At 41.1% G+C, this 27,700-nt stretch overlaps 1 protein-coding gene across 1 annotated transcript in view; it reads left to right on the top strand.

The window, feature by feature from the left end:
• The first annotated feature begins 274 nt into the window (after nucleotides 1-274).
• Nucleotides 275-27,700, top strand: part of LOC139565436 (eyes absent homolog 2-like) — a 61,506-nt gene continuing 34,080 nt past the window's right edge. Inside the window, exon 1 of the mRNA XM_071385783.1 lies at nucleotides 275-748. The gene's annotated coding sequence lies outside the window, so the exon portion shown is untranslated. The remainder of the gene's footprint in view (nucleotides 749-27,700) is intronic.

Raw genomic sequence — 27,700 nt, 5'->3', positions numbered from 1 at the left:
CCTTTTCAGAGAAAAGCCCTTAGCTAGTGAGCTCTTCTTCTCTTTTTGTGTCAACAACAGTTGTCTTTGTGTAAACAACAGTGGAGAGAGGCCCTCTTGACCAAACAAAGATGTAAATGTGAGATAAAGAGATAAAGGAAGAGCTCAACTCTGCTTGAGCTATTTTGTTAACTGAAGAATAGAGAGCCAATTGAAAGCAACTCCTGCGTAATGGAACACGCACGGTCGCGCGCGGGGATCACAAACAAACAAACACACACACACACACACACACAAATGCACTGTACAGCACTCGGCTCGTGGGTATTGAGAACATCCTCAGGAGGAGGAACCAAGATTTTTCTATTTGCATAACATCACTTCCCTACCAGCGTCAAAGCAAACACGCTCCAGAAGGTGTATATGACACTAATCGAGAAACGGCGCAATGTTTTGGATGAAAACGTACCCTTAGATTTGGTCGATAGCTGCCATTTCGGGTTATTCGACCATACACGAACGATTCAAGAAGTCCAAACGAAGTGCGCATACAATTCTAAAATCTTACAGTCATCACTTTGAAGAAGATATATGCATAGACAGTGATAAAAGACGTGCTGTGACTTCAGCTTGACCATTGAGCGTTCCAGTTTCATCTGTGGAAGACGTTTTGCTCTAGAGTGTTGAACCCACTACGTGATATGGAGAGACAACACTGTTGAAAAAAAATACCGGCATTTTCTTTTTCCTGACCTAAACACAAATCATGGTAAGTGGATTAATAGTATATGATTGAACGTATCATGTCATGCTGCTTTTCGAAAGTCTCATTGCCTGTTCAGAAAAAGTGTTATAGCATGTGTTCATTATGTGTGGAATTAAACGATTTTTTGAGCACTTGAATTATCCGTGGGCCTATAGGTCAGGCTACAATGCTACAGAACACGTTTCAATTTAACTTAAAGTAGGCCTGTATGTTTTTGTTGTTGTCATAGTACACTATAATAAACTATACAAACAATACTTTACTAGAGCGAGGCAATGTGATATCAATATTAGTCTATTACATAATGTAACGATAATATGTGTTGCGCTTGTGCCTATTGTATTTTTAAACCAACAATTTATCAAATTTATCAAAAAATTAATCAGCAATTTTTTGCATTTGAGTTGATGACAACTCATGCCCTAGCCGTATCAACTGACGACTACGTAAGCCACCTGTATCCTGTTTCAGTAGCCACTAAATTTCATTTGGAACATTATTGGTAAAAATGTACAGCAGTTTTGAATCATTCTTTAATAATTATCGCCAATACGCATTTTACTTTATAGCTCAAGCGCCAGTAGCCTACAAGCCTACCCGTTTGAAAACCAAACACATCCACAGGTTGTAAATGTGGCTACAGTATATGAGACAGTGACTGATATTTCTTATCAGCGTTTTCCTTTCTCTTACATGTTTGTATTTTTATTTACTCTAGTTAAATTGGAATGGAATTACAGCAAATTACTATGCATTTAATGAAGTAGCCCATCAGACAATTTCAAAGACATTTCAATCCTATTTCCAATGAGTAGCCTATGTACAGTAATCTATATTTTCCTAATTTAAAACTGAAATATATTGCACTGCAGGTTAAGGCCTAACGTTACTTGACAGCCAAATATTATAATATAAAACAATAGCTATGATCTATGAGTTATGATTAATATACTTCTATGCATATTGCATACAATACCCATTGCGCCATTGTACATTATATTATAAGCTATAGTTAAGTTTCCAGGGAATCCAACTTTTACATGCACCCATAATCTATTACCTAACGTTGCCTTTTTACTCTATGGCAGCAATTACAGTTTAAGGCAACATAACTTGGTGTGAGTTGTCCAGTTACTGCCTAGTAAGTTTAGAAAAATATACATTTCACAGTTAATTTCACAGTTATTCTAAATCACTTCGTTTTTGTCTCTGTGTGTGTGTATGTGTGTGTGTGTGTGTGTGTGTGTGTGTGTGTGTGTGTGTGTGTGTGTGTGTGTGTGTGTGTGTGTGTGTGTGTGTGTGTGTGTGTGTGTGTGTGTGTTTGAGGAAAGTGTCTGTCTGTGTACTACGGGGAACGTTGGGGGAGTTTACCATTCTGTCCTACTTTTCGTTAAAGTTCTTTGTTTTCCTTCGTGGCAGTTGAATCCTTTCAACACTTGTTCTTGGCCTAAGTACTGAAGATTACACCTAAATCACGGAGGCCCTTTCCTTGCCAGGAACCTAATTAAGTAATTTACGGGAACCACGCTAAGCATTTTTCAAAGACGGGTATTCATATTTCTCAAGGACCCCTTCATAGCTCCAATCTAAAATCGCCTCCTGTGTTTTGGTAGCCATTCCAAATACCTTTAAACACTCATAGATCATGAGAGCTTCAGTCAGAAGTAGCCATGTCTGGATCTCTCCTTCTTGCTCGCAGCACAAAAATAACAAAACCATTATTCGGTGTCTGAGAAATGCAGACAATGGTTCCATTGACATCTTGATCCACACTTAATAGTGCATGTGGCAAATGTTCAGTCATTGCTTGCATATGGATATTACATTTCTTTGACTTGTTGAGGTGATCAAATATGCATACCTTTCCATCAGAAAAATAAGAACGCTATTACAATACCCTTATTTTATTAAAATGAATATAATCTAGTGCTGAACACTAGTAGGCCTACTTAACTTAATCAGTTAACTGAAGATACAATTATTCAGCTGCTTTGGCTGAAATTGTACTCAATTGTGCCCTAATTCATATATATGCATGTGGTGTAGACCCAGGAAGTGTATTAGTTTTGTATCTAACCGATTACAAAGTTTTGAGCAAATCCATCAGAATTTTACATTTTTCATGTAACTGAATGGGCAGAAAGACTACAACCCACCATTTTGTATTTCAGCAAACAACCAAGTATTAAATCTAGTAAAATATGCCTCATATCAACTATTTTCCCAAATTTTATAAAAAATCTTTGACTCATCAACTCTCGTCCAAGTCAATTAGTTATCTGAAATATACTTGTGGAGCAAATATCAGCTCAACCAGTATATTTTTTGTATCAATGCTGAATATAATATATACAACTGAATATAAATGATCAGGAACTTGCTCCATATCTGAATTTCTACCCACACAAACAACATCTGGGGAAATAAAAAAAAGTGGACCACATACCGAAGGCAGTGTGTACTGGGGTGTGTTTGATTTAACACTCTGTTTCGTATCCTAATGATATTAGGCCCCATTTTTGGAATGGCCTTCTGCTTCGCGGGACCCTCTCCCTTCATGGTTCCTATTACTTGAGTCTAATAAATAGTGAATAAGCAGGAGCCCAAAGTCCTGGATCGAGGAGAATTCCCCATCCTGTACCACGAGGCACCCCCTCTTAAGAAAACACAAATTAATTCAAAACTCCTCTGTAGCCAAAAGTTTGTGGAATTATACATATTTTCATAGGAAACTCTGCTCGTCCTGACTTTATCTCCACTAATTTCATTATTTCACAGCTAGCACATTTGTCTCTCACTGGGAGTCAGGGGGCTTGAATTCTGGGACTCAGCCTGTATGCTCAACCAATCCTCTGTGCAATAGAGCCACTCGGGTTAAATTCAATTGAACCACTCGGGATAAATGCAATGGATTGGGACTGTCCTAAGTGTGTGCACTAAAGCAGCACGTGCAGATATTCTGAATAAGTCAAAAGATTGTGTTTTCAAAGGGACTAGTGAACTGCACTTTATTTGCAAAATCAATCTGTCAACCAGAATATAGTATTCTCTTCTATTCACTGTTCATCAAATGCAAATAGGGTTCTCAATAATCAAATTATTTAAATTACAGCAGCATCTCACCGTTTTGGTTGTTAACCCTCAACCCAGATGTCTTAATATTTATTTAGTAGTTCATACTGTATTTATATTCACTGGGGACAGCTAATGGCCATAAAAGCAGCAAGCTTAATGTAACATACAGCTGTTTTGGTCACATTCACTTATCAATTTATTTCATCCAAAAACACATTTTAAATCACGAGGCAGGTTTAATGCAACTCAGTCAAAGCATTGAACTGAACTGTGTGTAAAACTTCCATCAACAATACGCCTCTGGATTTAAGCCTTCGGTCCATAGGCTGCAACCAAAGAACTCTGACCACAACGTCCGTCTGTGGAACTATGATTTTAGATTTCACAATGAACAATTAGAACAAGAACAGCGTTTGAGATAAAACGTTGAAGGACATTGTTTCTTGGTTTTTAAATATAACTATTCCTATTCTAATTGTAAAATCAAATGATTGTTCCCCTTTAACAATCAGAACCTAACTTCCATCTGTTGATTTAAAACCTTAGTAACACTTGACTTAAAGCTTGCAATTATATTGCCTGATGATGCAGAAACAACGCATTATAAGACTTATCATAAGCATACGACCCCCTTTATAATGTCTCATAATAATCTCATAGTTATCAAATCCTCATACCTCCGTGTCTCACTGTCTCTTTGCAGTGACCATTTACCCAATAACCCCTACAATGACCATTTCATTTAGGCTTTAGAAAGAGAGAGGCGAATGCAATACAGGTTCACTGTAATCCTTGATTACCACGAGCAATGGATCTATTGTGTTGGATGAATATGGGGAGTGTGAGGAGGGAACACTGAGTGAATGTGGTGAAATGAGGAAGGGAGATTTGAAGGAGAGGGTGGGTCTCATTTGCTCTGCTTGAGCAGTTTGTGGAGAAGCTTCCATACCCCCCCCACACACACACACACACACATATGCGTGCAGATACACACACGCACACACACCCACACCCACAACAAGCACACACATACGCACACATCACACGCATAAGGAACACACACACACAATTCCTCTAAATACTACAGAACACCTTGGGAGGCCTTCACATTCTAATTCTGACAGACCAGGAGAGAGGACACACACACACGCACACACACAAACACACACACACAAAAACACAAACACACACACACACCATGCTGTTGTGTTCAACCTGTTCACACCTGTTGCTTTCCTCTTTCACAATTTCCACTAGAGCCTAGCTCCAGATTTGAGGATATTCACATATTCTGCTCTGTATCGGGAATTCTGACCTAGCTAACATACATCATACATTATTAGTTTTTATACAGTAGCTGTATCATTGACACCTGTGTTATAACATACAGTTGCACTGGGCTGTTTACCATGGGAAAAAACACATTCAGATATTAAGTTTAAACTGATGAGTTTCCCCTACAGAGAGTCATTTAGCTGTTACTCCTAATGTGGTGGAATGGCAAGTTCTGTCACGTCAAGTAAACTACAGGTAAATCATTCAGCCAGGCACTAGCTAATGTTGCCACGTCTTTGGGTAATGGCTGTATGCTTCGCTCCAGTGTGTGTGTGTGTTTGTGTGTGCTGGTGAGCTCTGGACAGCTGCTGGCAACTAGGGCGGGCGTTGTCATTGAATGTGTAGACAGAGGGGAAAGGGTGGAGGGCAGCGCTTTTTGTCCAAATGACTAATAAAGAGGCCTGCTCAGTCTGTGTGTGTGTTCCTAGGTGCCTGCCTGCCTGCCTCCCTGCTTTTTGCATGCATGTATGCCTGACTGTGTGTGCGTGTGCCTGCGCGTGTGCCTGTGTGTGTGTCCCTACCCCCCTCTCTCATCAGTGAACCAGATGTTTTACCTGAGAGCAGACCACCATCTGACTGGGGTCACCCACCGCTCTGGCCCACACCTCGTTTTTAAGGGGGCGTCCGGTAGGTCTGCCAGCTGTCCCTCTCCCTGACCCTTGTTCCGGGGCACTGATTCTGGGCAAGAGTTGGTGGGGGGGTAGGTGATGGTAGCGGTGGAGGTGGAAGGGGCTGTTTTAGGACGGGGTATATTAGGGGTGGATAGATAGCAAGAGAGTGGGGGGGGGGATAAGGACAGACAGAGAGAGAGAGAGAGAGGGAATGAGACAGAGATAAAAGAGGGAGAGAGATCCATGGTAGCTTGATTGAATGAAAGGCGGCTCGATTACGCGGGGTAGGGGGGTGCAGACCCCCGTGCAGCTGGCATAAAAGCAGGCTTGTTGGTTGGAGTCCGCCAAGTGGAAAGGAAAAGGCCACCAAGTCTCTCAGCTAGTGTTACACACACACAAACGTCAAATGGCAACAGGTACGAGAGGGAGGAACCTTTTATGAGCTCAAAGCCACTTAATTGCCATTTTCTCTTTTCTTTTGAATGTTAAATTGGATTTTATTGGTTCATTTGTTGTTTTTGATGGACAATGGAGCATAGTAGCAGCTTGTTTGAGTTGAGTACATTTGTCACATTTATCCCTGGGTTCATTATTTAAACTTTTTCTTCGATTATTTCAATGAATACTTTCAGTATTATTGGCCATTTCATATGATTTGTTATGCTTTTATTTAGATTCTTTAGTTTCTTCCACTTAGGAATCTTTGTCATTCCTGCAACTATCAGCATAGGCCTAGTCAGTTTGATAGTACATTACTGAGGCAAATTCAAGCTCGGAAATGAACTTAAAACTCTCTCACCTCACACATAGCCTGACTTGGCTTGCCTTGCTCCACTCAGCTGTATCCGTGGACATGTGGAGCAGGTTTTCCAAAAACAGGAGATGATTTTGAGCCATAAAGGTGGCCTATATGTATTTATTTGTTTGTCCCGATCATATGGTTCAATCAATGAACACATGAATCAATAAACACATCCCATTAACATTATTGTCAATAACACTTTCATCTTTCTGAATGTCCTTCCCCACACCAACAGCGATGGTTGTCTCATAGCAGACTTGCTAATTACACTAGCAAAGATTATCTGACCATCTGACCTTTGACAGAATCAACTTTTTTAAAGATTGTTCACCTCTTAAAAGAGAATTTCAATGACTGTCAAAAAAAATAAATGTACAGCATTCACGATGATTCAAGTTATTTTGAATTGAATTCCAGAAGCAGTGATTAGGACTGGGGAAACTAGGGTACATATCTAGGTACAGATCTAGGATGAGCTTTCTCTCCCAAAATCCTAAAATTAACCATTAGTGGGGAAGCACAAAAATTACCCAAGACCAGTGTATAGGGGCTACTTCCTCCTACTGCCAACATGGGGGGGGGGGGGGCTCTGTTCTAGTGTGTGTTTGTGTGTGTTCAGTGTTCTAGTGTTAATGAAATCCCTGGGCTCTGAGGTCATCCCTGTGTAAGAGTCTTCTCTCTCAGGAGCCCATTACTGGACTCTAATCGCCCCTCACATCTGCTCACAGTGTCAGACACACACATGCGCAGGCATGCACACACACAAGCACACACACACAAGTGTGGCAGGCAGCCTTATTTACGAGCCATGCGGTTCAAAGGCTGCAGACGGGGTGAAGCCGCAGGCTCTGTGTGCTCTGAGTGGGGACAGGTCCAGTGAGCATGTGTGTGTGTGTGTGTGTGTCAGTTCCTAGGGTATAATATATAGAATTACATTTGAGTGTCCATGTGGAAAGTTGCCCGTGTGAATAATAATGGTAATTTTCTATTCTGTTCTATTGTGTTCTATTATATTCTATTCTATTGTGTTCTATTCTATCGTGTTCTACTGTACTCTACTTATTCTACTCTAGTCTGTATGTGGGTTGGCTATGCAGAGCCTGAGAGGATTGTTGGGGTATGACAGTTTTGTGTTGTGTTTATATGACTCCCTTAGCAATTTCATACCCAATACCGCGACTTGACTGTACACTTTGTAAACTCTCTGTGATTATGTTGTCTCAGCTGAACATTACCTTATTGCTTGTACGCGCCTCTCTAGTTAATGTCAAAATAAGTATTGATGCCCAATTACTCCCGAATGTACTGTCGACGACCTAGATGATGCACACTTGACTTATTACAGTACATATTTTCAGATAGGCTTATCTCTTTGTACTATTCTTTACTGTTCTTAGTGTTTTTTCTATCTAATTGCTCTGTAGTTCTGTGCCAAAGGGCAAACACAAGGTCATAGAGGTTATTACGGGCAGATGGCACTAACATCCAGAACGGAGTCTGTTTAGCCATGGCAGGGCTACAATACTGAAGTCTTGTTCAGGGGCCTTTGTTGAAGAGAGAGCGGGGGTCTGTCTGTGTGAGACAGTGTATTCAGTACCCCCAGGCAGTCGGTGGTGCAGAATTTAGGGTTCCAGGTGGAGGTCCATATGGTGTCATTAAGAGGTATTCGGTCACCTTCTCCACCTTGTAATGCATGTCACATGGAGCCATTATGCTGCAGGGAGAGGTCAGCTCATTTAGAGGTCATTGCCATTGTGCGACTTGCCTGCCATCCATCACACTGGCACACACGTACAGACACACGTGCACACACACACTAATCCACTCATGCATGGATGGATGCACGAAAGGACACGCACACACACATTTCTTCAGACTAGACTAGATGCATATTTTCGTATAGTACCTTAGGATATACTGTACATACACATTTTTAAAGCAAAAGTAACCACACTTTCATTTATTCAGGCAATGAACAGTTCCGAAGGACAATTTAGAAATATCTTCCATTGTCATTCCAAACGTCAGAGAGAGATAGATATACTGTATGTATGATGCAACGCGTCATTCAATGCACCAGAATCCGATATCCGTGAAAAAAAGCCAGCTCTTGCAAAAATGAAGTCGGGAAGGTGAACCAAGGCCGACCGAGGCCAATGGGGCCGTGGCCCTGTTGAGGTTTGTTTTCTCTTCGGTTTCAATTGGAACCGTCCAGATCTCCTCGTGTTCCCATGCCCTTTTGCTCCGCTGCTGGGCTCCTCTGGACTCTACCAGGAAGCACCCTGCACATCACAGGGATGAGAGGGGAAGTCAGGGGGCTTGGACAGGGCTGTCACCGTTTACTTTCCCATGTTCAATTCCCCACTAGCATGGCATGGTCAGTCTGCTATGTAGTGCGTACTGCTTAGTATTATATCCTCTTTGTACAACCGTGAGTCAACAAGTGTGTTTTCCTTGTACTGTGTGGTGGGATTACTTTTTACGCTTACGAATCAGCTGACTGGAAGAGGTCAGATTTGGGCATGATGATTCACTGCTAAGGCTTCTAGTCATTGTTTCTGGTTATTATTTTATCCCTAATGTTTATCTGGCGTTTACTGAGAATAGAATGGTATATAATAGAATGGTAATGACTCAGTATGACATAATAATGAGTTAGGTTACTCTGTTTTAGGATTAAATTCAAACAAGAACCGTTATGAATCATTTTATGCAAGTAGTTTGGCTCAAATAATGTATACTTTTTTAAAGTATGCATCAAAAAGTACTCATAGTTACCAAATACTTTCTCCGAAAATACCGAGAAGATACCAGGTGAAATGGAGTTGTAAACTAAAGTGTCACCTTTCTTACAGTATATGCTTCAATGTGTCTATCCAGCCTCGCGGCTTCCCTGTCCAGTGACATCAGTCTACTATATATCTACATGCAGTGTCTTAACAAAGTATTTATACCCCTTGACTTATTCCGCATTTGTGAACCGTTTCAGGAAACTAGGCGTATGTCGTGGGTCACTACTTCACAGGAGAGCCGTTTGAACGTAAACTTAAAAATAAAAAAATAAAAATTGTTATAATAATAAAGAATGTACGCATACCACACTGCGCCTTGGTCCGATTCATACGACAAACGTGACATCCCTCCATTTTGCTGTGATGTCTTACGAGGGTCCTGAACCTCCCTATTTGTAACATTTCTACCGATATTCCCCTAAAAATAAATACTTTACCGAAGACTATAATGATATTTCCCAATGACTGATCATGGTTTTTCAGATCCCTTAACAATACAGTTTGCAGGTCTGAACCCTGATATTATGACATAACAACCATTCCTGGAACTGACTCCAAAAGCGAGATACCGATGGACAGTACCAGAAAAGATGCTCTGTTGATTATTTTTCCTTGTGGCAAAGGCTGCACAAGGCTGTTTCCTGTAAACAATTATTTTTGTAGCAAGTCTTTTAGATAATATCTAAAATTGGAACGAACGGATTGTTGCGTCCATTTTTGTTTTTTATATCAGTTCATAGACCAGATGCCAAGGTATTGGGACATCAAAGACCTGTTCCCAACTATCTTGAATTTTATATGGCATTGCTGTCAGACCTTTTACACATGATTTTTAATGGGTGACTAATTCTGTAATTTCTTCTTTAAATTAATTGTCTCTTCCAATTTTGTGTCAGTACCACGATGAGTTGGTTATAATATTGTATTTAGCGTACACCTCCATACACGGTTGTTAGTTGCTTGTGTGACGTAATTTTACCGTCCTTGTTTACAATGTCGTTCATAAATATTATCCCCTTCTTGTAAATTTTTTCCAAGAAAATTTGTTTTTTCTCTATCAGTACTTTGGAGTTTAGCCATATTATTTGCTGTAATATTAGAGCTGCCTTTTCTGGAGGATGAAATTAAAATTATATCAAACTGACTTTAAACAGCGATCCATTATCAATCCCCTGAAAATGTAAGGTTTTAATCTGCAAAAAGGCTAAGAACCCACTCTTAAACATAGGATGGGACTCTCTTAATAGCTTGCTAGAAAACCAGTTTGGATTTAGATACAATTTCAGAACAATGGAGCCTTTAAGAGAGAGGTTTAATGCCTTAATATTTAATAGTTTAACCAATAAATATGCTTTTTTAACGTTACTTGGTTTGCCATTCCAAATAAAGTGAAATAATATTTTCTCGCATTATTTGAAAAAGGATTCTCCAGGAGTCGGTAGAGCCATGAATAAATATGTAAACTGCGATATCACTAGAGAATTAATCAGGTAATTTCCCCGTAAATGGATAGGAGTAAGTGTTTCCCTCTCCACGGTTTCAAGATTCTATCTAAACTCAGCGAAAAAAAGAAACGTCCGTTTTTCAGGACCACGTCTTCCAAAGATAATTCGTAAAAATGTAAATAGCTTCACAGATCTTCATTGTAAAGGGGTTAAACACTGTTTCCCATGCTTGTTCAATGAACCATAAACAATTAATGAACATGCACCTGTGGAACGGTCATTAAGACACTAACAGTTTACAGACGGTAGGCAATTAAGGTCACAGTTATGAAAACTTAGGACACTAAAGAGGCCTTTCTACTGACTGAAAAACACCAAAAGAAAGATACCCGGGGTCCCTGCTCATCTGCGTGAACGTGCCTTAGGCATGCTGCAAGGAGGCACGAGGACTGCAGATGTGACCAGGGCAATAAATTGCAATGTCCGTACTGTGAGACGCCTAAGATAGCGCTACAGGGAGACAGGATGGACAGCTGATCGTCCTCGCAGTGGCAGACCACGTGAAACAACACCTGCACAGGATCGGTACATCCGAACATCACACCTGCGGGACAGGTACAGGATGGCAACAACAACTGCCCGAGTTACACCAGGAATGCACAATCCCTCCATCAGTGCTCAGACTGTCCGCAATAGGCTGAGAGAGGCTGGACTGAGGGCTTGTAGGCCTGTTGTAAGGCAGGTCCTCACCAGACATCACCGGCAACAACGTCACCTATGGCCACTAACCCACCGTCGCTGGACCAGACAGTACTGGTCGGTGGTGATGGTCGGATTCGCGTTTATCGTCAAAGGAATGAGCGTTACACCAAGGCCTGTACTCTGGAGCGGGATCGATTTGGAGGTGGAGGGTCCGTCATGGGGCTGTGTGTCACAGCATCATCGGACTGAGCTTGTTGTCATTGCAGGCAATCTCAACGCTGTGCATTACAGGGAAGACATCCTCCTCCCTCATGTGGTACCCTTCCTGCAGGCTCATCCTGACATGACACTCCAGCATGACAATGCCACCAGCCATACTGCTCATTCTGTGCGTGATTTCCTGCAAGACAGGAATGTCAGTGTTCTGCCATGGCCAGTGAAGAGCCCGGATCTCAATCCCATTGAGCACGTCTGGGACCTGTTGTATCGGAGGGTGAGGGCTAGGGCCATTCCCCCCAGAACTTGCAGGTGCCTTGGTGGAAGAGTGGGGTAACATCTCACAACAAGAACTGGCAAATCTGGTGCAGTCCATGAGGAGGAGATGCACTGCAGTACTTAATGCAGCTGGTGGCCACAACAGATACTGACTGTTACTTTTGATTTTGACTCCCCTTTGTTCAGGGACACATTATTCAATTTCTGTTAGGCACATGTCTGTGGAACTTGTTCAGTTTATGTCTCAGTTGTTGAATCTTGTTATGTTCATACAAATATTTACACATTTTAAGTTTGCTGAAAATAAACGCTGTTGACAGTGAGAGGACATTCTTTTTTTGCTGAGTTTAATTGCTAAGTTTTCTATCAAAGTAAAAATTTGCAAGAACGCTCAACATATCCCTTGTTCGGGATATATATACCAAGCACATCAAAATCAAATCAAATTTATTTGTCACATACACATGGTTAGCAGATGTTAATGCGAGTGTAGCGAAATGCTTGTGCTTCTAGTTCCGACAATGCAGTAATAACCAACAAGTAATCTAACCTAACAATTCCACAACTACTACCTTATACACACAAGTGTAAAGGGATAAAGAATATGTACATAAAGATATATGAATGAGTGATGGTACAGAACGGCATAGGCAAGATGCAGTAGATGGTATAGAGTACAGTCTATACATATGAGATTAGTAATGTAGGGTATATAAACATAAAGTGGCATAGTTTAAATTGGCTAGTGATACATGTATTACATAAAGATGGCAAGATGCAGTAGATGATATAGAGTACAGTATATACATATACATATGAGATGAGTAATGTAGGGCTAGTAAAGTGGCTAGTGATACATTTTTACATAATTTCCATCAATTCCCATTATTAAAGTGGCTGGAGTTGAGTCAGTATGTTGGCAGCGGCCACTAAATGTTAGTGGTGGCTGTTTAACAGTCTGATGGCCTTGAGATAGAAGCTGTTTTTCAGTCTCTCGGTCCCTGCTTTGATGCACCTGTACTGACCTCGCCTTCTGGATGATAGCGGGGTGAACAGGCAGTGGCTCGGGTGGTTGTTGTCCTTGATGATCTTTATGGCCTTCCTGTGACATCGGGTGGTGTAGGTGTCCTGGAGGGCAGGTAGTTTGCCCCCGGTGATGCGTTGTGCAGACCTCACTACCCTCTGGAGAGCCTTACGGTTGTGGGCGGAGCAGTTGCCGTACCAGGCGGTGATACAGCCCGACAGGATGCTCTCGATTGTGCATCTGTAGAAGTTTGTGAGTGCTTTTGGTGGCAAGCCGAATTTCTTCAGCCTCCTGAGGTTGAAGAGGCGCTGCTGCGCCTTCTTCACAACGCTGTCTGTGAGGGTGGACCAATTCAGTTTGTCCGTGATGTGTATACCGAGGAACTTTCCCACTTCTCCACTACTGTCCCGTTCGATGTGGATAGGGGGGTGCTCCCTCTGCTGTTTCCTGAAGTCCACAATCATCTCCTTTGTTTTGTTGACGTTGAGTGTGAGGTTATTTTCCTGACACCACACTCCGAGGGCCCTCACCTCCTCCCTGTAGGCCGTCTCGTCGTTGTTGGTAATCAAGCCTACCACTGTAGTGTCGTCCGCAAACTTGATGATTGAGTTGGAGGCGTGCATGGCCACGCAGTCGTGGGTGAACAGGGAGTACAGGAGAGGGCTCAGAACGCACCCTTGTGGGGCCCCAGTGTTGAGGATCAGCGGGGTGGAGATGTTGTTACCTACCCTCACCACCTGGGGGCGGCCCGTCAGGAAGTCCAGGACCCAGTTGCACAGGGCGGGGTCGAGACCCAGGGTCTCGAGCTTGATGACGAGTTTGGAGGGTACTACACATTGATTTCATCATCCGCCCATTTAATCGGGGGACCACAAGGCAATTGAAAGTTTGATTTCAAGTTTGTATCTTTTAGAGACCCTATCCATAATATAGTATATTTATCATAGTTGGGTTTTAGTCCGGAGAAACTGGATAAATGATCCAGGTCCTCAATGAGGCCCTTCAAGGTTAAGAGAAAACTTGAATCATCGGTGTACATTGATACATAAATGTTTAGCCCCTTACGTTATCATTGCATTTTTAAAGCTAACAGTTCAATGGCCATAATGCATAGGTATGGTGACAGAGGGCAATCTTGTTTTACTCCTCTTGACAATTCAAAGTTCTCAGAGAATGAACTGGTATTTATTATTTTACATAAAGGATTGTTGTACATGAGGTATACCCATCTAATGAGAGATTCTCCAAAGAAGAAAAAAAATCCAGGCACTTATAAACAGATTCTAGATGCTTTCTCAAAATCTGCTAGAAATATTATACCTGGTTACCCTGCATTCTCAAATTTTGTTGTAGTTGTCTAAAGTGGTCTCCAATATATCTTTCTTTTAAGAATCCCATCTGATCGTGATGAGTGATGTCCGGTACGATCATTATTTTTTTTTTGAGCAATACATTTTCCCAATATTTTTTCTTCTTTGTATTGCCCCCCTGGCTCCTGCTTCAGTAGGAGAGAAAATAGCACCTATTTTTGTGTGTCCAACAGTCTGCCATTTATATATGAGTAATTAAAACATGATAATAATGGCTCTTTCAGTATTTCATAAAAAGTTTGATATATTTCTATTGGAATGCCATCGAGTCCAGGTGTTTTCCTCGTCTGAAAGGAGTCAATCCAACCATGGTTCGTCGTGTGTAATTAGGCCTTCGCGAGATTTTGTTTGTGTCGCAGATAGTTTAACATGTTTTTTGGGGGGAGAAAGATATCACAAAACCCATCGTCAAGTGAGCAACTTTGTTTATGAGATAAGGATTCGTTTCTATATTGAAGGTTTAGGAATTTTTGGGGATAATGTGCTCAGTTCTTTTTAAATAAATGGAACTCGATCATTCCTGAATAAGTTCCTCAAACTCCTTTTGTTTTGTGTCTAGATTATTCAGTGCTTCTGTATTACATGTATCTACACCATTCATGTTTAATGTTAGATTTTATGTTTCTGTTGTAAGTCTTTTCTCTGTTGACCGATATCGTTTTTGTTTTTATGATGAAAATTGAAGTGAATGGCTTCTAAAGGCTGATGTGGGTTCGCTGAACCTGTATTATGCAAGAAAAAGTCTTTTGAATTTAGTTTTTGTTAAGTAGTGTCAGTCAATAAACCCTGGTAAAATGTCCAATATACCCATCCTTGTGGAAAGTCTGTCATAGCTATATGGAGGGATATAAGTTGATGATTGATCACATTTGATCGTCAAACAATACCTTTTTCACTTTTGGCACCATAGAAAAATATCCCAGAAAATAATCAATCCGACTAGCTTGATTATGCCTTCTCCAAGTATATCTTACGAGATCCGGGTTTTAAGCCTCCAAATATCCGTCAATTCCAACGTGTCCATAATATTTATAATCTCTTTGAGCGCCAGAGGGTGATAGTTGGTAGTAGGGTAACATGGGGTAAGACAACCCTCCCTAAGACCAATGTCTAATTGCTGACATAAAAAAGCTTAGTTTGGAAAGAACAATTGTAGCTGGATGATGGCCATGCTTAGGGTAACAAACTATAAAGGAAAATAAAATGGCTACAGTTAACAGATTTGTAGTTATTTAATCAAATTATTTTTTTAGGAAAGGGACATTTTCCCCAGATTACCGGGGTAAGGTTAATCCCACGCCAGTTAAATTTGAGCATAGCTCGTTAGCCCACCTCTGACACTGCTCGCACCGTTTCCAGTCCCCAAGGTAACAGAGAAGAGCTCGTAACAGAACAAGCATTCTGCATCCCCTTCTTTTAGGGTGTTTGTTGTGGTTTTGGAACCTGGAACAACCTTTTTCAGTGGCGTCACAGCTTTCTTCAGTATCACAGGTTTCTTTCTCCCTTTGCTTTCTTCCTTCTCTCTTATTTGTTTGCCTTGCTCTCCAGAAACCTCTTGTGGGGTGAGGCTGTTAGGACTGTAGCCTTTCTTTTCCTAGGCCTCACGTCCTGTATCCTTGGCCTGGGGGACAACTCCAAGATGACCTCTGCCACAGTTTGTTGTTGTAGAACTGGTACTTTGAACAAAATCAAACAAACAAACTAATAAATAAACAACAACAAGAACTCATGCATATTGGTTTAATAAACGAGTATTTCTAATCACTCTATATGCTACTATATATTTCCTAAACTGAATGCTGATGTTTTTTCTTACCAACATTCGGAGCAAGGTCACTGAAGACCTGTGGGTGCTGGGCAGGCTGTGGGATGGAGGTTGATGTTGTTGGCAGAGGTTGTGGCGGAGGTTGTGGCAGGGGTAGAGGTCATGGTGGGGGTGAAGCCAACAGCTCGAGCCAGACTGGTTGCTTGCGGGATACGGATGGATACTTCTGGGTGCCGCTTCATAAAACTGTAAATTATTTAGGTATGGAAATATATAATATTAGAATATGATTCCAAATTTGGGTGAATAGGTTTATTAGAATGCACATTTTACTCTCTGACAGCATGTCTGCTTCCATGCATAGACAGATCTAAAGAAAAATGTATTTCATATATTTCAGAAGAACAGAATAGCATACTCTAAGTAGTTCTTATGTTAGGCCCTGATCTGGCTATGCCATATGGCTGTGGGCTACATCTAGTTCCTTTAGCAGATAAGAATTGCTTAGAATTCTGTGGCATTATTTTATATTATTTTATAGTATGGAGAATACAATTCAACATATCGTAATAAATTTGAAAGGATATTTTCTCCAAATGGTTTCTGAGGGAGTGCGCACATGCGGCTAATCTGTGTTGAGCGGTTAACAAAAAAAACAGGTCCTCCTATATGTTTAGTAACTTTTGTTGTGATACAAACTATGGGCTATATGTTTTCATTTTTAGTACATTCTAAGGCTGCATGATGCAACTCTAATGATGATTTGAAGTCGCATGAAAGGCATGTGCTCTGCTTAGTTTTTTGCACAGGCTGCACACCCTTCATCAGTCTCCCATTCACAATTTGACAAGCATTTGGTAATGGCTTGAATTTCCCGGCAGCATCCCCCTTGTGTGGCCGTAATGTCCCCTTAAAAACTACATGTGCCCTTGGACTGAATATAATAATTATGATTCCCCTCGTTGGGCTGTGTGTGCCGAAGCACCACTCACTCACATGGCTCTCTCAGATATCTAAATTCTTGAAAACCTGCTCAGGACCTCAAACTGGGGGCGAAGGTTCACCTTCGAACAGGACAATGACCCTAAGCACACAGTCAAGACAACGCAGAAGTGGCTTCGGGACAAGTCTCTGAATGTCTTGAGTGGCCCAGCCAGATCCCGGACTTGAATCTCTTGAGAGACCTGAAAATAGCTGTGCAGCAACTCTTCCCATCCAACCTGACAGACCTTGAGAGAATCTGCAGAGAAAAAAGGGAGAAACTCCCCAAATACTGTTGTTCTGAGCTTGTACCCAAGAAGACTCAAGACTGTAATTGCTGCCATAGGTGCTTCAACAGAGTACTGAGTAAAGGATCTGAATATTTATGTAAATGTGATATTTCAGTTTTAAAAAATGTATACATTTGCAAACATTTCTAAAAACCTGTTTTTGCTTTGTCATTATGGGGTATTGTGTGTAGATTGATGAGGGGAAAAAATATTTGATCAAACTTAGAATACGGCTGTAACGTAACATGTGGAAAAGTTTACAAAATATTATGAACACCTGCTCTTTTCATGACAGGTGAATAGCAAAAGCTATTAGCAAAAGCCAAGCCATGAGGTCGAAGGAATTGTCAACAATTGTCAATTGAGACAAGATTGTGTCGAGGCACAGATCTGGGGAAGGGTACCAAAACATTTCTACAGCATTGAAAGTCGCCAAGAACACAGTGGCCTCCATAATTCTTAAATGGAAGAAGTTTGGAACCACCAAGACTCTTCCTAGAGCTTGCCGCCCGGCCAATCTGAGCAATCGGGGGAGAAGGTCAGGGAGGTGACCAAGAACCCGATGATCACTCTGACAGAGCTCCAGAGTTACTCTGTGGAGATGGGAGAACCTTTCAGAAGGACAACCATCTCAGCGGCACTCCACCAATCAGGACTTTATGGTAGAGGGGCCAGACAGAAGCCACTCCTCAGTAAAAGGAACATGACAGCCCGCTTGGAGTTTGCCAAAATGCACCTAAAGACTGTCAGACCATGATAAACAAGATTCTCTGGTCTGATGAAACCAAAATTGAACTCTTTGGCCTGAATTCCAAGCGTCACGTCTGGAGGAAACCTGGCACCATCCCGATGGTGAAGCATGCCGTGGGGATGTTTTTCAGCGGCCGGGACTGAGAGACTAGTCAGGATGGATGCATCGAGAGATCATTCATGAAAACCTGCTCCAGAGCTCTCAGGACCTCAGACTGGGGCGAAGGTCCACCTTCCAACAGGGCAACTACCCTAAGCACACAGCCAAGACACCCTAAGCACACAGCCAAGACAACGCAAGAGTGGCTTCGGGACAAGTCTATGTATGTCTTTGAGTGTCCCTGCCAGAGCCCGGACTTAAACCTGATCGAACATCGCTGTAGAGACCTGAAAATAGCTGTGCTTCAATGCTCCCCATCCAACCTGACAGAGCTTGAGAGGATCTGCAGAGAAGAATGTGAGACACTTCCCGAATACAATTGTGCCAATCTTGTAGGATGATTGTGCCAAGCTTGTAGCGTCGTACCCAAGAAGAATTGAGGCGGTAATCGCAGCTAAAGGTTCTTCAACACAGTACAGAGTAAAGGGTCTGAATATTTATGTAAATGTATTATTCGAGTTTTTTTCATTTTTAATAAATTAGCAAACATTTCTAAAAAACTGTTTTTGTTTTGTCATTATAGGATATTGTGTGTAGATTGATGAGTGAAAAAGTGATTCAATATGTTTAGATTAAGGCTGTAAACTAACAAAATGTGGAAAAAGTCAAGGGGGTCTATATACTTTCCGAAGGCACTGTGTATACAGTACCAGGCAAAAGTTTGGACACACCTACTCATTCAAGGGTTTTTCTTTATTTTTACTATTTTCTACATTGTAGAATAACATTGACGACATCAAAACTATGAAATAACACATATGGAATCATGTAGTAACCAAAAAAGTGTTAAACAAATCAAAATATATTTTATATTTGTGGATTCTTCAAAGTAGCCAGCTGATGACAGCTTTGCACAATCTTGGCATTCTCTGAACCAGCTTCACCTGAAATGCTTTTCCAACAGTCTTGAAGGAGTTCCCACATCTGCTGAGCACTTGTTGGATGCTTTTCCTTCACGCTGCGGTCCAACTCATCCCAAACCATCTCAATTGGGGTGAAGTCGGGTGATTGTGGAGGCCAGGTCATCTGATGCAGCACTCCATCACTCTCCTTCTTGGTCAAATAGCCCTTACACAGCCTGGAGTTGTGTTGGGTCATTGTCCCGTTGAAAAACAAATGATTGTTCCACTAAGAGCAAACCAGGTGGGATGGTGTATCTCTGCAGAACGCTGTTGTAGCCATGCTGCTTAAGGGTGCCTTGAATTCTAAATAAATCACTGACAGTGTCACCAGCACAGCACCACCACACCATCACACCTATCCCTCCAGGAGGCTTCACAGTGGGAACCACACATGCATAGATAATACATTCACCTACTCTGCATCTCACAAAGACACGACATTTGGAACCAAAAATCTCCAGTTCGGAGTCATCAGACCAAGCACAGATTTCCATCGGTCTAATGTCCATTGCTCATGTTTTTTGTCCCAAGCAAGTCTCTTCTTCTTATTGGTGTCCTTTAGTAGTAGTTTCTTTGCAGCAATTCGGCCATGAAGGCCTGATTTACACAGTCTCCTCTGAACAGTTGATGTTGACGTGTCTGTTACTTGAACTCTGTGAAGCATTTCTTTGGGATGCAATTTCTGAGGCTGGTAACTCTAATGAACTTATCCTCTGCAGCAGAAGTAACTCTGCCAGTTTCATCATTGCTCTTGTGGTTTTTGTGACTGTGTCACGTCCTGACCATAGTTCTTATGTGTGTTGCTTGTTTTAGTGTTGGTCAGGACGTGAGCTGGGTGGGCATTCTATGTTGTGTGTCTAGTTTGTCTGTTTCTGTGTTCAGCCTAATATGGTTCACAATCAGAGGCAGCTGTCAATCGTTGTCCCTGATTGAGAATCATATATAGGTGGCTTGTTTTGTGTTGGGGATTGTGGGTGGTTGTCTTCTGTGTTCTGCACCAGATAGGACTGTTTCGGTTTTCACATTTCTTGTTTTGTTGTTTGTAGTGTTCTAATATATTCTTTATTAAATCATGTTGAACACTAGCCGCGCTGCGTTTTGGTCCTCTCCTTCATCCCAGGAAGAAAACCGTTACAGACTGCTCTTGAAGAAACTTTCAAAGTTGTTGAAATTTTCCGCATTGACTGACCTTCATGTCTTACAGTCATGATGTACTGTCGTTTCTCTTTGCTTATTTGAGCTGTTCCTGCCATAATATGGACTTGGTATTTTACCAAATAGGGCTATCTTCTATATACCACCCCTACCTTGTCACAACAAAACTGATTGGCTCAAATGCAATTTTAACTTTTAACAAGGCACACCTGTTCATTAAAATGCATTCCAGGTGACTACCTCATGAAGCTAATTGAGAGAATGCCAAGAGTGTGCAAATCTGTCATCAGGGCAAAGGATGACTACTTTGAATTATCTCAAATATAAAATACATGATTCCATATGTGTTATTTCATTGTTTTGATGTCTTCACTATTATTTTACAATGTAGAAAATAGTAAAATAAAGAAAAACCCTGAAATGAGTAGGTATGTCTAAACTTTTGACTGCTACTGTACGTTCCCACAACTTCCAAGGAACCAAATGTGCTTGCTGGGATGTCAGAGGATAGGGAATAGGTGCAAATCCCCCTTTCCATCTCGAGGAAGCAAGGATGAGCCTCTTCCTTGGCGGTGATTAGAGAGGGAGATTGAATGTATCTGTGTGGCGCAGTAAAGGCTCATTACAATGCACTATCATGTTGTTGGAAATAGTCTCTGCCAGAAGCCCTAATCCTACCTGTGGATCATGAGAGGCCCTGCCTCTTCAAAACCGCAATGAGTGCAAAGGGACAGCTAATTCAACTAATGTATCAATCTACCAAATTGATAGAGAAATTGCAATAATATAGACCCCTGTCTGCATTCGGCGAGGTTCATTTCAAATGGTCGGTTGAGTGTAAAATGAGAAGTATTAAGGGTGTTGCGTACTTGGTTCTGGTGCCTTGTAAACATAGCAGTTTTGAACAAGCCTGACATTTCCATCCTCAAGAAACACAAAACAAAAGAGAAATGACTTAAAATGGACAGTAATTATCTTCTCCTGATGCGTTGTGAATACAATATATGGATAGCTTTCCAAAATGTCAATGCAACACAATACCTCCTCTTGGCCTATTGTTATACTCAACTGTTTAATATTGCCAGCTTGCTGATCACAGTATACCCTAAATAGCTTTTTTTGTCTGAAAAGGAGAATCCAAAATGCATTTATTCCAGTCCAATCTCAGAGACACTCTTTCAAACTTTTTGTGTTAATTGCTTCAGCGAAAGACAGGAACACCCAGTCCTCTAGGTGCTTTTAACAATGCGGGTCTATTTACATACATTAGCATTACTTTTAAATTGTATTTGGTTGTAATATAATTTAATTTTACTGTGCAAATGGGCAGGACGGTTGGTCATTATGACGGGGGGAATTTGAGACAAAATATCTAAAGGATCTTATTATCAAACAGAATTTCCAAACCTATGTCTGTAGACCCACTTCCTCTCTGTTTACCTCATGTCAAAATAAAAGTTGTGCACATACGCCAAAAGTCCCACACATATTATGTTGAAATAATGTATAACTCGTGTGGGATTTTTATTTTCAAATTAGGTAAACACCCAGCTAGCACATGTGGTTCCTTGGAAGTTCGTTACCTGACCGGTAAAACAGAAAGTTTTCAAATTCTGAAAACGGAAGTGAATATTGAGCCTGTTCTGGGAACGTTTATTTTTAGGTGGCAGATGAAGTCAACGGCATCATGAGCTCTACCAATTGCCAGGAAATATTTTCCCAAAATCTGGTTGCTGAAACTTGACCTCAATTAGATCTTCCAACAAGACAATAACCCCATGCGCACATTAAAATCGCAAAAGAATTGTTAATTGATCACAAAATACAAATTTTACTATGGCCATCTCTGTCTCTGGACTTGAACCCCATTGAAAACCTGTGGTTTGAATTAAAGAGTGCATTCCATAAGCACAGGCGAGGGATATCAAATATTTGACAAGATTCTGTATGGAGGAATGGTCTAACATCCCTCCCAATGTGTTATCAAATAAAACATTTTAGAAAAAGGCTCAGTGCCATTATCCTCACAAGGGGAGGGTGCCAGACTTTTGAAAACAGGAGCCAAATAATTTTGACCCCCATCTTTTTTTTGATTTGGATTTTATTACTTGTTAAACAAAATCTTTCTCTGAGCAAGTTTATTAGTATAAAAAAATAAATATTTGCTCATCTTTATCAACGATGCCTATATTTCTGGATCTGACTGTACATATATCATTAATAATGTTTGAATACTTTTGAAAGTATATGTCAACAGCCAAAGCTTGACATGGAGTAAACAAGTGACACACCTCATTGAATTTATTGGCATATTAAATTATGAATGTTAATTAAATGTTTATAAGGGTGACGTACATTGCTAATACATGTTTTATAATCTGAACTCTGTCACTACACTGATGTTATTGTGCAAGGATTGATTTGACTTGCCAGTTAACACATACTGTACATGCATGAAAAAATATTGTTAGTCATTTATATAACATTTTATTTGTCACATGCTCCGAATACAACAGGTTTCACATTAAAACTTCTTCAGGATAGGTGGCAGTATTCGGAAGTTTGGATGACTGAGGTGCCCAAAGTAAACAGATTTTACTCAGGCCCAGAAGCTAGGATATGCATATAATTGGTAGTATTGGATAGAAAACACTCTAAAAGTTTCCAGAACTGTTAAAATAATGTCTGTGAGTACTGATATAGCAGGCAAAAACCCAAGGAGAATCCATCCAGATTTTTTTTGAGCTCACCACTCATTGAAATGGCTGTCTTTGGGAATATCAATGGAATACCTCTCAGATTGCAGTTCCTAGGGCTTCCAGTAGATGTCAACAGTCTTTAGAATTTGTAGTTTTTCTAGGTGGCTCACATTTTGGCTGTAGTAATGTGGCGTGCGTCGAATAGGGCACGCACTCCGTTATTTATCTCCGGTAATGAATATACTTGTCACGAATCCCGCTTCCTGAGTCTGTTTTTGCCTGTGTTCTGTCCTGGAGTGTTTTTTTCGGTGTCCTGGAACGCACCCTGTCTGGTTGCCGGGCGACGTAGCTAGTTGGAGGATCTCTGAGTACCCGCACCTGTATCCCATCAGCTATCTGCACACCTGGTCCTGATCATCACCCCTCCACTTCATAAGCGCTGACCTGACATCCATTCCCTGCCGGATCGTTAGCCATGAACAGTATGTTGTGCCAGCGTATCAGCCTCCAGTTTGTTTTGTTGTTTTGTGCGTCTTGCTTGCCTTGAACTTACCTCCGTTTTTTCTGTCTACAGTCATTCACCCGGATGGCCACTCCAATACCTTGACTTTGTTGTCCTTAAACCGTTTTGCCACAACTTTGGAAGTATGCTTGTGGTCATTGTCCATTTGGAAGACCCATTTGTGACCAAGCTTTAACTTCCTGACTGATGTCTTGAGATGTTGCTTCAATATATGCACATAATTTTCCTCCCTCATGATGCCATCTATTTTGTGAAGTGCACCAGTCCCTCCTGCAGCAAAGCACTCGCACAACATGATGCTACCACCCCCATGCTTCACGGTTGGGATGGTGTTCTTCAGCTTGCAAGCATCCCCCTTTTTCCTCCAAACATAGCAATGGTCATTATGGCCAAACAGTTCTATTTTTGTTTCATCAGACCAGAGGACATTTCTCCAAAAAGTATGATCTTTGTCCCCATGTTCAGTTGCAAACCGTAGTCTGGCTTTTTTATGGCGGTTTTGGAGCAGTGGCTTCTTCCTTGCTGAGCGGCCTTTCAGGTTATGTCAATATAGGACTTGTTTTACTGTGGATATAGATACTTTTGTACTTTTACAAGCTGTTGAATTTTACAAGCTGTTTAAAGGCACAGACAACTTAGTGTATGTAAACTTCTGACCCACTGGAATTGTAATACAGTGAATTTTAAGTGAAATAATCTGTCTGTAAACAATTGTTGAAAAAAATACTTGTGTCATGCACAAAGTAGATGTCCAAACCGACTTGACAAAACTATATAGTTTGTTAGCCAGACATTTGTGGAGTGGTTGAAAAACGAGTTTTAATGACTCCAACCTAAGTCTATGTAAACTTCTGGCTTCAACTGTATGCAAAAACAAATTATTTTAAAACATTCCCAGACTTGAACAGTATAGCATATTTTTGTTTATATCTTCATCAGATCTTGTATTATATAATTACATTTTCTCATTTTTAAAGACAATCCCAGACATGGATAGTGAAGGGTGTTTCTTTATTCATTCCTTTTATGGGAACTTTCTATTTTTTAAAACAGTAGTTTTGGTGTACTGGAACATTTGGTAATATACATTTTATCGACTACCAGAGCTACTATTGACCATACATCACCCCGGCTCCCTAACACATTTACGGTCTTACCGTGTTTATGTTTTCCTTTCGGTCATTAACGCAGGCACATAAGTGTTTTTTTGAGTCCTTTGCCCTCTCCACAGTAGGAATACTATGATTTACTATGAAAACAGCCTGTACTGCAATGACTCACGACACCGTGTTTGGAGAAGCTGGGAGGTCGGCTGCGTCAGCTGGAGTTGCCAAAACATATGATTCATCATTATGTGCAATGTATTTTTTGGGGCTAATGTGCTAACGTGAAAAGCTTTAGCCTCTGTAGATGTAAAGTAGACCCTACACAGACTTTTTTGGGGTCAAGTCTGCTGTTCAATATTATGTGTCACAACCTATGTAACTCCAATCCTCTTTCAAATGTTCTAGTTATAACAATTTTTGCTTTCTCTTTCTACGTGATGAGATGTCTCAATTTAGCTTTTTTCCATTCTCTCTCTCTCGCGTGTACGCCCGCCCTCTCTCTATCTCTCTTTCCCTCCCTCCTCTTTCTCTCATCCCCTGGGGCCCTATCTCGTTCTGCTATGCAGTTGCTAATATCCCTCTTGTCTTCATCTGTCTTGCCTCTCCTCTGTCTCTGTCAGTCTTATGTCGGTGATGAGGCCACAGTAAGCAGTAGTGTTCTGCATGGCCAGATTAAGGTGCCTTTAGGGCACTTATAAACTGGGTGGTTCGAGCCCTGAATGCTGATTGACTGATAGTTATGGTGTATCAGACCGTATACCACAGGTATGACAAAACATGTATTTTTACTGTTCTAATTACATTGGTAACCAGTTAATAATAGCAATAAGTTACCTCGCAGGTTTGGGCTGAGGGCTGTGTCCAGGCGTTGTGTCATGTCCACGTTGCGTCGTACCTAAGAACAGCCCTTAGCTTTGGTATATTGGCTGTATACCACACCTCCTTGGGCCTTATTGCTTAAATAGACCACTGTCAACATCAGGGGAGTGGAAAGAGCTGTTGCTTTTTGTCCTCAACCATGACGAACCCCCTTACTCGCTCTTACTTTCAACCGTTCTTTCACTCTCAACCTTACTCTCTTCCTATACAGTGGGGCAAATAAGTATTTAGTCAGCCACCAATTGTGCAAGTTCTCCCACTTAAAAAGATGAGAGAGGCCTGTAATTTTCATCATCGGTACACTTCAACTATGACAGACAAAATGAGAGAAAAAAAAATCCAGAAAATCACATTGTAGGATTTTTTATGAATTTATTTGCAAATTATGGTGGAAAATAAGTATTTGGTCAATAACAAAAGTTTATCTCAATACTTTGTTATATACCCTTTGTTGGCAATGACAGAGGTCAAACGTTTTCTGTAAGTCTTCACAAGGTTTTCACACACTGTTGCTGGTATTTTGGCCCATTCCTCCATGCAGATCTCCTCTAGAGCAGTGATGTTTTGGGGCTGTTGCTGGGCAACACGGACTTTCAACTCCCTCCAAAGATTTTCTATGGGGTTGAGATCTGGAGACTGGCTAGGCCACTCCAGGACCTTGAAATGCTTCTTACAAAGCCACTCCTTCGTTGCCCGGGCGGTGTGTTTGGGATATTGTCATGCTGAAAGACCCAGCCACGTTTCATCTTCAATGCCCTTGCTGATGGTAGGCTTTGTTACTTTGGTCCCAGCTCTCTGCAGGTCATTCACTAGGTCCCCCCGTGTGGTTCTGGGATTTTTGCTCATCGTTCTTGTGATCATTTTGACCCCACGGCGTGAGATCTTGCGTGGAGCCCCAGATCAAGGGAGATTATCAGTGGTCTTGTATGTCTTCCATTTCCTAATAATTGCTCCCACAGTTGATTTCTTCAAACCAAGCTGCTTACCTATTGCAGATTCAGTCTTCCCAGCCTGGTGCAGGTCTACAATTTTGTTTCTGGTGTCCTTTGACAGCTCTTTGGTCTTGGCCATAGTGGAGTTTGGAGTGTGACTGTTTGAGGTTGTGGACAGGTGTCTTTTATACTGATAACAAGTTCAAACAGGTGCCATTAATACAGGTAACGAGTGGAGGACAGAGGAGCCTCTTAAAGAAGAAGTTACAGGTCTGTGAGAGCCAGAAATCTTGCTTGTTTGTAGGTGACCAAATACTTATTTTCCACCATAATTTGCAAATAAATTCATTAAAAATCCTACAATGTGATTTTCTGGATTTTTATTTCTCATTTTGTCTGTCATAGTTGAAGTGTACCTATGATGAAAATTACAGGCATCTCTCATCTTTTTAAGTGGGAGAACTTGCACAATTGGTGGCTGACTAAATACTTTTTTGCCCCTGTGTATATACACATCTCACTCGCTCTTACTCTTCTTTTTTTTCTTTCTTACTGTCAACCTTCCTCTCTCTCACCGTCAGTTATTCTCAGTTAATATCTTAACTTAATTGCCACAAACAGGTTGAACAGTTGTAAGTGCTATGTACCAACATGGATATGTGTCTACATTGAAATTCCACTGTATCCACATATGTAATTGCTATGTAAATAAACAGTTTTCAAGCCACTTATTGAAGAGTGGGTCTGAAACTTACGGGAGAAAGTGACAATTGTTATATTATATTTACAGTTACATAATATGTCAAATCAAGGCAGGAAAACTCATGACTGAAAACACATTGGAGGTACTCTGTCGGGAGGATAGCACTAGATCACATTTTTAAGTTAGGTCATTCAATCTTCTTGACCTGCAAGATGAGAGCATGTTCAAGTTGTTACGCAGTGAGGTTCTGGCCGCAGTCCAAACACTTAAAAGACACACCCTATCCCCTCAGCCCTCAAATTAAGTGGACACTTTTGATGATGTATCATGACGTCTGACGAGTATACACTTGCAGGACAAGGGGCGAGGGAGGAAGGAATGATTTTTAAATGGCCCGGAAATTCAGCTACCAGCATTCACCACCGGTAGCTTGTGGGTGCTTTATATGCGCTATAGTCA

This window comes from Salvelinus alpinus, chromosome 2 (genome assembly GCF_045679555.1).
Source record: "Salvelinus alpinus chromosome 2, SLU_Salpinus.1, whole genome shotgun sequence".
In the NCBI taxonomy this organism is placed as follows: domain Eukaryota; kingdom Metazoa; phylum Chordata; class Actinopteri; order Salmoniformes; family Salmonidae; genus Salvelinus; species Salvelinus alpinus.
Note: the sequence above shows the minus strand (reverse complement) of the source record. Positions and strands in the feature narration are given on the sequence as shown.